This window comes from Helianthus annuus, chromosome 2 (genome assembly GCF_002127325.2).
Source record: "Helianthus annuus cultivar XRQ/B chromosome 2, HanXRQr2.0-SUNRISE, whole genome shotgun sequence".
Classification (NCBI taxonomy): Eukaryota; Viridiplantae; Streptophyta; class Magnoliopsida; order Asterales; family Asteraceae; genus Helianthus; species Helianthus annuus.
Genome location: NC_035434.2, coordinates 2719911 through 2729669, shown reverse-complemented (window position 1 = coordinate 2729669; position 9759 = coordinate 2719911). Strand labels below are relative to the sequence as shown.

General features: G+C 40.6%; 1 non-coding gene across 1 annotated transcript; it reads left to right on the top strand.

Moving 5' to 3' along the window:
* Positions 1-8828: 8828 nt before the first annotated feature.
* On the top strand, positions 8829-8935 carry LOC118490006. The gene has a single exon (XR_004888017.1). It is a non-coding gene; the product is annotated as a small nucleolar RNA R71 (small nucleolar RNA).
* The last annotated feature ends 824 nt before the right edge of the window (positions 8936-9759 follow it).

Genomic DNA, 9759 nt, shown 5'->3' with positions numbered 1-9759 from the left:
AGACGATGTGAAAGTAACGTCAATGTTTTCTGGTAAACCATCAGTTGTTTCAGTTTTTGACTTTATATTGACTATTTTTTCGACTTGCTACTCATTTGGTTTCCTGGGAGAATAACCTTCCCAGATTGGAGGTGGACACTTGTTATAAGTAACACTTGGTTTCTTACCAGTATCCTTCTTCTTTGGCTTGTCATCTTTGAATGCTTCAAAACTTACAACAGTTGGATAAATTCGATCAATAAGATAATCAGAACTAGAATAACTTTGTGACAAACGTCTGATTCTCTCATTCTCAATTTTCTCCTTTTCCAACTCTTGCTTTAGTTCAACATTTTTTCAATGTAATGATTGATTGCTTTTTGTTTTGTCATCATTGTGGCGTTCATCATGGTCAAAGCATTCTCTCGTTCAGAATTTGTCTGTTGAAGACCAGTTACTGCTCTATTCAAAACGTCATAAGATTCCTTCACATAGTTTAGATTAAACAACAACTGCTCTTTCATCTTCTCTAGTTCAGCCAGCTTTTCATCTTTGGCTGCACAATCTATGCAAGATTCAAGACACTTTGAGCATGGCTTAATGACTTCTACAATCCTTTCAACTTCGATGATCTTCTCGACTTCAACCACCTTTACTGCTTCAGCTACCTGCTTAACTTCAGTAATCTCCTCAGCAACACTTTCAGCTTCATCTTGAACATCACTGCCTGTTTTCATTTGCTTTTGCTCTTTTGCTGCTCATTTCTCCTTCAGCTTTTCCAAGCGATCTGCAAAATAAAAATGAAAACTTTTAGGAGAAAGATGAGATTTTGCAACATTAATATGTTTTTCTTCCTCATCATCACTACTGTCATCAGTTGGTGATTGATCAAAATTTACTGACTTGTCAGAACTATCATCCGAAGAACCAGAATCAGATGGTGTTTGATCAAAAACAGCTTCTCTTTCTAAACTTTCATCACTTTGTACACTTTCATCTGAACTCTGTGAGCATTCTTCTGATGACACAGATTTTTCATCTTCATTCTTCATACTAACTCCAATAGATTTCATCCATTCAGTGAACATGTCTGGTTCTTTCACAATCTTGGCAATGAAGGCTTTGAAATCTCCTTTCTCATCTGTAAACGTATCCCAGCTAAAACCTTCTGGTAGCCTTTCATCATCCTGAAAGTTCCAGTTAAAGTTTTCTTGATTCCCCAGACATGCTCTCTTTGAATCCTCAATTACTTTTCTACCATGAGCCATTTGCGATTCTTGTAGCTGTTGTTGACCAACTTGTTGATAGATGGCTTTCTGGTAGTAGTCATCTTTTCCGAACGGATTCTTTGAATCATTTGCCTCTCTATTCTTGCATTCCCGTTTGAAATGGCCTTTCTCCCTGCATTTAAAACAAGTAACTTTAGATTTATCGAAACCTAAAGTAGAAACATGTGCATCAAGAAAATCATTTCTCCCAGTAATCAGCTTAAACTTTTCTGCTCTCCTAAGGACACTAGCAAGACACCATTTGATGTCCATGAGCTTCATCTCTTCAGCGTCTATCTGATCGTAATCCTCCTTCGTAAGCATAGGATTCCTGATCCGCCCTGCAACCAGACCTTCATAAGATAGAAGCACGGAACCAAGTAACGCCATATGATCTTTTGCACCCTCTTCAGAAAAGCTTTGTCCATCTGGAAGATTCAATGCAATGTTGCATTGTATCACACAACCATTTCCAGCTTTTGAACTTTGATGCTGAAAACTTGATGTTGTTTCTTTTGGATTAACACTCGGATATGAAGAGAAACCACTGCTTTTGTTTGAACTTTGATCAACTTTTTCAGATGAGTCACCAGCACTAAAAGCAGTTTGTATCTTTGGGCTTCTTTCAGCTTCTGGAACACTACCTTTGTAGTACATTTTCACATCTTGTTGACCACTCGGATTGGTCATCCTAGCAATCTTCTGTTGTTCCAGATCTTGACCTTCAATTTTCTTGATGAACTGAGAAATTGTTAACCCATCATAAACTCTGGTGTTTTTCAAGATCATCAAGTAAGTTCCCCATTCCTTTTGAGGTAAAGCATCAGCTAGTTTGTCGACCCACTCTTCACGATCTTTGGTTATGCTCAACATTGACATGGATCGCACTAAGTGGCAATATCGTTCAATTAGCTTCTTTGTATCTTCCCCGGGCAAACTAGTGAATAGATCAAATTCCTTCTTGAGCAGTGCCTTTTTACTCTTGATCATGTTCTCACTTCCCTCAAACTTGATTCGAAGAGCATCCCAAATTGATATTGAAGCTTTGTCATTCTGAAGCAATACGAATATGTCTTCTTTGATAGCTTGCTGAAGCAGACTAATCATCATCTTTTCAGCTCTATACATATCTCTTTCTTGATCAGTTAACTCAGATATTTCTTTCTCAACTTGCAGATCAGTACGTGGTAAGACATACTTCTTTAGAATACACTCCCATGATCTAAGATGATTGGCTTGAACCCAATTTTCGAAGCGATCTTTCCATCCGTAATATTCTTCAATGTTCATTAGTTTTAGGGGTTTTTGTGTTGTTCCGGTTTCGTTCTCCAGATTCATATTTTGAGCAATCGAAGATGGAGTAACTGAAGATGTGGCAAACGCGTTGTAGAAATCTTCACTCATGATTCTTGTTCAAGCGAAATCAAATTTTCTACCAAAGATCCAGTTCAAGCGGAATAACCTCCAAACAGAAACAACTTCAAGCGAAATAAGTAGTTCAAATTTCAAGCGAAATAGCAATAAATGATTTCAAGCGGAATCCTGAGTTGAAGCGGAATCACTGAAGTGTGTTTTGGAGCGGAATCACCAGTAAATCTCAAGCGGAATCTCTGATTTGGTACTCTGGAGCGGAATCAGAAAACTCCTGAAGCGGAATCAACACTTTTAAGCTGAAATAGATAACTTGGAGCGGAATCAGTCATAAAACTCAAGCGGAATGATAAGAGATCCGTTCAAGCGGAATCACTTCGAACATCATTTTTACCCGTTTTTAGTCTGAATTTTAGCGTATAGTTTTCAAGGTTTTGTTAACATGCACTTTTACACCATATATGTAAAATTTAGCCGATTTTAACCATGAAGTTTTGAAATTTTGAAAGAAAGTGTAGAAAAACAGAGATTTTCCAACTGAATCGTATAGAACTCCTCCTCCTGAGCTCTAATACCACTTGTAGGATCGTGTATCGACCCGAACGAGTAGTTCAGAGGAATTTGAAACAGTTTCAGGTGCGGAAATACAAGAAACTGAGTTCGAAACAGCTTGCAATACACTTTAAACACTTGTTGAATTTATTTTACACTGATTACATCCAAATCTCACACCAACAGCACCTCGGTATGGAAATTCACAATCGATTACATTTGATTTCGCTCGAGCACTATTTATAGGCAGCTTGATTCCGCTTGAATATGTGAATGATCAGTTATGGCTAAATCAGCAACAACCATTCAAGCGAAATCGTCATTTGATGCGTGTGTAGTGTAATATGTTTTAGATATATATTTAAGCCCTTTTTACACTTTTAGCCAAGTTTTAAATTTATAAAACACGATATTCACTAACACTAAACACACATATGGGCAAGTGCACCCATCGTGGACGTAGTATAGTGTTGGTAAGATACCGAGGTCGTCCAAGGACACAAGAGCTTTTAGTACCGGTTTATCCTCAACGTCTAATCAAATCAAAAAGTGAGAAAAATGTTTTAAACTAAGAAAAATAAAAACTAACTAAATGCTGAAAAATAAAATAAAATAAAAACAGATAGACAAGATGAATCACTTGGATCCGACACGTGTATTAGTATAACCTTTGATTATTTTCGCACTTTTGCACTTGTTTAAGAGATTATCTTAGTTATTGTAGTAGGCCCCTCTTTTGAAGGCGACGTTACCCTCAACCCAGTAGTTTGAGTCAGCAAGGATACAATCCTAAAGAGTCGGATTATTGAAAGATAATTAATTAAGTTATTAATGCAATTTGTGGTAGGCCCCGCTTTTGGCGGTGACGTTACCCTCGGCTAAGTAGTCTGAGTCAGCAGGGATACAGTCCTAAATAGCCGGGTTATAGTATTAATAGTAGTTAACTTATGAGGGGGTCAAAGAGTTTGGATCCCCGCCATCCAATACCTATGGGCATTAAAGGAGATCCTACTAAATTTGACCCAGGTCCCAAGCAGGACCTCTAAACGCTGAACAAGGGCAAGACCCTTACCAAACCGTTCCCTTAACCCCCGACCAGGTAGCCAACATACCTCCATATAGACCGTGGAGATATGAATGGTGAAAATCTTTTATTTTATATAGACAGTAAAATAATGCCAAGACACCACGGACAAACGATAAGGAAAGATCACCTTCAACATAAGTAACTAGTTATTAAAGTCATTAATACAAAACCAAATAAAAAGTGCAAAAGATTAAAAATAAAAAGTATTATACTAAACACTTGTCTTCACCAAGTGATGTAAGAGACTTAGGCAAACATGGCCTTGATTGTCAAGAACTCTTACGATCAATCTTGGATCTCGAGACGACTCACACACTCTACGATGGACAATGGATGATGGTGGTGGATGATGGTGTTATGGTGGTGGTGGGTGGTGGATGAAGTGTGAGAGAGGTGGTGTGCCAAGGGATGAGAGAGAATGAAACCAAGCTCCTCTATTTATAGGCTGAACAGAAGGCTGGACACGGCCCCGTGTCCGCTGGACACGGCCCCGTGCCCGTCTGACATTCTCTCTCTTCACTAATTGTAATTCGCAATTACAATTAATGCGCCTGCTGTACTTTCACCACGCCCCCGTGCCCGCTGGACACGGCCCCGTGGTGGGCAATGGAAGCTTCTACTGGTTTGTCTTTTCTGCTGCTTCCTGGGCACGCCCCCGTGTTCGCTGGACACGGGGCGTGTTCAGACTCTGTTTCTTCTCCTTTGCCTTGGGAGGTGCCGTTGAGGGTCCGGGCAGTCCACTTTTGTTCCTTTTCTTGTATTTATGCTAGAATTAGTTGTCTTTTTGCTTCTTTTGTGATTTTGAGCTCATTTCATCCTGAAAATACAAAAGGAAGACAAAAACACTCTTTTTCCAACATTAGTACTTAAAAAGGGTTAGTTTTATGCCTTAATTGATGTGATTTATATGTTGCATTTTACACACATCATCATTTTACAACTCAAGCGAAATCTCAACTATCTGATTTCGCTTGAAAGTGCACATTCCACTTTCAAGCGGAATCACCCTCTAAAACACAGAATTCTCCTATTTTCTCGTAAAACATGCCCTGATCTAATCTATCTAGTCTAAGACTCGATACAAGACCAAGTCGACAGATGCATGCACTAACAAAGAATCAAGAAGTTAAGTACAAACAGTCTTCCGTGATCAGCCTGCCAATGTAATATGTAATTCAACAGCTGAACCGGTGACAAGCGGTTTCTGTCCATATGCTTAAACTGATCACTGAAGGCTTGGACAACAACATCCTTCCTTTTGCTTGCTTTCTTCTTCTCAGCAAGATCTGCTGGACCCATAGGCAGCCGGAAAACATCCTTAACTAGCTCCGATGTTTTGTTTACCACGCGCCCGCCGCCCACGTTTAAAACACCATTGTCTGGGTCGTAATTTGTAACTAACCAATTTGCCAAAGCAATAGGCACACATGTCAGTTTATAACCAAATATCGAACCAAACCCACTTTCATCCACTGACTGACGTTGTTTGTCATTTAGGCTGGCTGCTAGTGTTATCAGATTGTCGATACCTACTTTTGGCCTCATCCGTGCACCCGTGAATGGCTTATATGGTTGCGTCAGTGGTTGTTTTTGACTTCATCAGATTGTCGATACCTACTTCGTAAAATGCCTTGTTTTTAGTGACCTTTTATTTTTTTTGAAGTATTTCTCCAAACAAGCTTTTATATAGCTTTTGTTTGTTTTTGACTTCATCAAAATTGTTTTTTTTTTTTTTTTTTTTTTTTTTTTTTTTTTTACGTCACATGAAAGGGCAAGTTTACGAAAAACCGAGCTTGTTACTAAAATAAAGGGTGAAAAATAAAAAGGTTTTTGGTGGGTAAAAAGGGTTTTGGGGTAATGAAATGAAAGGTTTAGGCTCAAAGGGGCTATCTAGGGGGATTTTTGGGTAGGTGATAAAAAAAAATGAAAAATAATGGTTTTGAAAGAAAAATGGTTAGTCCTAATGCCTCCGTCGTTTACTTACTTGGGTTTAAGTTGGTAAGGACCGGGAATGTATCGTCGTGGCAAGTTCTAGATTTGTAAGAACCAAGCGGCTATTCACACAAGAAACGAAAAATGAGCATTTAGTCTAAAGATGTGTATATTTTTATGCTCAATAAAGGCTCAAAACTCACTTTTGTGGGAATAGGTTTTTATGTGATCAAGTATATATAATCGAATTTTTAACTAAGCTTGTCACGCCGTTTCATAATTTTCTTATATTGGTTCCTTTTTTATCACGACGCTATCGGTTGTAAACTTGTAAAAATATAACCCTTTTAGAACTTGTTATTCCCAACTTAAACTAAGCAAGTAAATAAAAAAAAATGAAAAAGTTTTTGAAAAAAATTTGGGGTGTTTAGCGGTTCCAATAGAGTTTTGTGTAAGGCTTGTGTTTAGGATTTTGCAAAATTTCAAGGTTTTAGCATCCCCCCACACTTAAATTACACATTGTCCTCAATGTGTCCAAAAATAATGTTTTTGGTTGATTAGAATGTGTAAAAGTGGGTTTAAAAGCAAAGTTTTGTGTTACTGGCATCCTGGACACGGCCCCGTGTTGACCGGGCACGGCCCCGTGGTCAAGTGCCAGTAACAAAAATTAGAGAATTGAAACAGAAGCCTGGACACGGGGGCGTGTCCGCTGAACACGGCCCGTGTCCAGTTACCTGAACTGGGTGATTTTCTGCAGGGGGCTCAGCACGGGGCCGTGTTGGTTGGGCACGGCCCGTGTTGAGCCTTCTGTGATGGAGATTTTTGTCGGGTTGCTCTGTTCTTCTTGCATGGTTCCATTTTTCTCGTTCCCTTTTTCATCCATTACCACCATGAGTGTGTTTTATTCTGCAAAAACTAAAAGATTAAACTAAACTAAGGATAGATCCGCGGAATGCCTCCGTGGTGCGCCACGTTTATAAGGGTCCTTGGCTAGACCCGATTCGAGGTTATATATCTTTTGAGTGGAGTGCCTTGCTTCCCAAGTTACACCGTCGGAGAGCGGCATCCAAGCTTGAATCAATAACCTTCATGTAATTGACTGGGTCGTTGTCTTCTATTCTCTTCCCAACTCCGAACTTCACCTCATCATCCCCATACCTCAAAGTCAGTGTTCCGTCATTCATGTCTACCACTGCTTGCGCTGTGGCAAGGAAGGGTCTCCCTAGTATAAGGGGGACCTCGGTGTCTTCCTCCATGTCGAGTATGACAAAGTCAACTGGATAAACGAATCTGCTTACCCTTACCAAGACATTCTCGATGACACCTTGTGGGAACTTGACGGATCGATCAGCGAGTTGTGTGCTTATTTTTGTAGGGCTCGTGGTTCCCAAGCCAAGCCTTTTGAACATCGATGAGGGCATGAGGTTAATGCTAGCCCCTAAGTCGGCCAAGGCATTACGAACGGGTGATTCCCCTATTAAGCATGGAATCGTGAAACTTCCGGGATCGATTTTCTTTTGGGGTAGTTTATTGAGTACGAGGGCAGAGCATTCTTCGCCTAGATTAACTAATTGCAGATTTTCAATTTTCTTTTTATGTGTAAGGAAGTCTCTCATAAATTTAGAGTATTTAGGCATTTGGGTTAGGACTTCGATAAAAGGAATATTGACATGCAATTGTTTTAACAGACTTTCGAATTTTGCGAATTGCTCATTAGTCTTTTGACGAATTAACCTACCGGGGTACGGAACTCGAGGAGCCTTGGTAGGCTCTGGTGATGGAGGAGAGTTCTTTTCCTACAAAGGTGTTGGCATTGTTTCTTCCGCAGGTGGAGGTACTTCTGCAGGCCCTACGGTGCGGTTTCGTAGTGTGATGAGGTGAACTTGCGCCTTTGGGTTTGTTTCGGTATTGCTAGGTAATGCGCCTTGCGGTCTCTCGGAAAAATTTTGTGCTAGTTGATTTATTTGTTTTTCTATGTTTTGAATGCTAGCTTGTTGATTCCTAAAATTAGATTCTAATTGTAGAAATCTTTCCGAGATTTTCTTATCAGTGTCAGAGACGAGGCGAGATATAGTATCTTCGAGCCTTTCTCGTCCACCTTGTTGAGTGAAATTTTGTGACTCATTTCTTGATTGCTGAAAGTTTATTCGTTGGGTTTGTTGGTTACTACTATTGCCGGGTTCCCTCCAACCAAGGTTTGGGTGGTTTCGCCATCCTTGGTTGTAAGTTCCCGTTGGAGGACCCGACGGCCTAGGTCTATTATCAATGTAGTTTACCATTTCTTGTTGATCGTCAGTTTCTTTCATGCAACTCCAATTTTCATGTGACCCACCACACCCCTCACAAGCCATATAACCGAGACTGTTTTTGTCATTTCTAATTTTTTTATTTTTGAAGAAAGGGCCTCGATTTGGGCTTGTAAAGAGGTGCTTTCGTCGACCTTATGGGCGCCCGGGGCGATAGACTTATTTCCCCGGGAGGTGTGCCATTGAAAATTGGTTTGAGCAATTTCCTCAATCTGATTATATATTTCATGTGGGCGTCGGTTACCTAAAAGTCCCCCGGAGCTAGAATCAAGTGTCTGCCTAGTGTGTGGCAACAATCCATTGTAGAAAGTGGACACTTGTTGCCATATTGCGAGGCCGTGATGGGGACACTTGCGTAATAGCTCCTTGAACCTTTCCCAAGTTTCATATAAGGATTCCCCGTCCTCTTGTGAGTATGTATTAATTTCAGCCATTAATTTAGCAGTTTTAGCAGGAGGGAAATACTTATATAGAAATTTTTGGGCTAGTTCATCCCAGGTGTTTACCGATCCAGCTGGGAGGGTGTTGAGCCAAGCTTTCGCTCTGTCTTTTAGTGAGAATGGAAACATACGGAGGCGGATGGCGTCGTTTGATGCTCCATTGATCCGAAAGGTATCACATATTTCTAAGAAATTAGTTATATGTAGATGGGGATCCTCGTCCGCAAGCCCGTGGAAGGTTGCGGAGTTCTGGAGCATTTGTATCAAATGCGGTCGAAGTTCGAAGTTATTGGCTTCGACATTCGGAGCATTGATAGCGGCGCCTAGATTACCTACGGTGGGCCGTAGATAAACCATAAGGGTACGTTGGTCCGCCATTGGGGGTGGATCACCCAAAACCTTCTCTTGGTTTTTGGCTTTTAACCTTTTTCTGAGAAAGCGTTCGGGTTCTTCTAGCGGTTCTTTTATGTCTTTATTGGAACTGGAGCTCATACACTACGTGAGGATGGCGTCGGGTTCCAAGTCCTGCAATAAAAACAGAAAAGAATGTTGGTCAGAAGGTTCACCACGGCCCCGTGTTGAGCGAACACGGCCCCGTGGTCGGAATTACAGTGATTGTTTTTCAGATCCCAGTTACTGGAAATTGGACACAGCCCCGTGTTGCACCGGCACGGCCCCGTGGTCAGCCTTCTGTAACTTGAAAAACAAAAACTGCCAGTAACGATGCTGAGCACGGCCCGTGTCCGACCAGGCACGGCCCCGTGCTGAGCTCTGCAGAAGCTGAAAAACTGATAAAAATTCCTAAAAATTTAAAGAAAAATAAA